Raw genomic sequence first — 1,500 nt, forward strand, 5'->3', positions numbered from 1 at the left:
TTATGCTATTTCTACTGAATTCAAGCTTCACAGGAAGAAGCACCTTGTCCCAGACATTTTTAATTTACTTTCTTTCTAAGAAATGAAAAATGCATGCAAAAAGTTTCAAAACACCGTCCAATCTATTTTGTTTCACAGTTTCACATAATAGTTAATTTTATCATAATTGAGACATAGGTATATAATTTCCCCTGGACTCTTTCTCACACAATTACACCAAGTGATTTCTTTTAAAGAGCACTTTTTTGGTAATAAAATAATTGTTATACACCAAAAAGCAACATCGATACACGTACAGTCACCATCAATAAAAATGCACAAATGCTCGCTTCCCTGCAACTTTGTTGCCCAACTCTAGGGCGATAAGTGGATTTCAATAGCAAATTTTCAATGGTAACTTCTACAACAACCGCAGATTTAGGCAACACACATAGCGCCTTGCAGGGAAGAGATTATTTCAGGATCTAGGCGTCCTCTTCTTATTGCCGGTGACTGTACGTAAGTTCCAGAATTCATAACTCCAGATGTAATTTTTTCCAACAGATTAAAGTGCACACCAATGGCGTAGGCAGGATTTTTACTGGGGGGAGGGAATTGGAATTGGATATTATGTAGCTGCGTTCTAGGAGGGGGATGGGATACACTACAAAACAGTTCATAATTACCATTTCCAACCTTAGTTTTAAAAGTGGTTCAAAGGCAAAAATGATAATCGGGGGTTATATTTAGAAGAGGAGGTGCATTTACCACTCTGATTTTCACGAGTTCTTCACAACTGCCATTTGAACTCTATTTTCTAAAAAATTCGGGAGAAGGTGTAGCCCCATCAGCCCCACGGCGTATGCCAGTGGTGCTTACTAACGAATATCTATTTGATGTTAGAGTTGTTAAATTATATATATATAAAGGTATATATATAAATAAGAAATAAATTACGAACATGTATTTCGTTAAATTGGTGTTGACCTAATCTCATCACAAATGAAAACAATGGTGCTAAATATCTATAGAGGGGAAAAAATTACTTCGAATGAAAAATTCGATTATTCGAAGTTCAAGATAATGTATTTGTCGAACCAACATGTGTCTCCACCGGGTGTCGAACACGAGACTCCCTCATTGCAAGACGACGACTATACCATCGCCCTGTACAGATCTAGAGATGACACCGAGACGAAACGAAACTTGGCACAGTCTCATCTACAGCAGTGTTGCCACATGAAGGAAAATTTCATTTTTGCAGGGAAATTCGGACCGAATTTAAACTAAAAAGGGAATTCCATGAAAGATACAAAAATTACATGGAAATATGAAACCATCAGGCTCAATATTGGAACAGATTATATGTATTAAAGATTATACTAGTTCCATTTTCATATTCATAATCCTTTGCTGTTAGTTCTTCAGTATAAGCCTAGTGTCTACTTACATATTTATAAAATATTTTCGTCTTTTTCCTACGTATTCGGTTAAAAAGACGATGAGGATGAATGAATGGGT

Source organism: Lepisma saccharinum, chromosome 1 (assembly GCF_977018435.1).
Source record: "Lepisma saccharinum chromosome 1, izLepSacc3.1, whole genome shotgun sequence".
NCBI lineage: Eukaryota > Metazoa > Arthropoda > Insecta > Zygentoma > Lepismatidae > Lepisma > Lepisma saccharinum.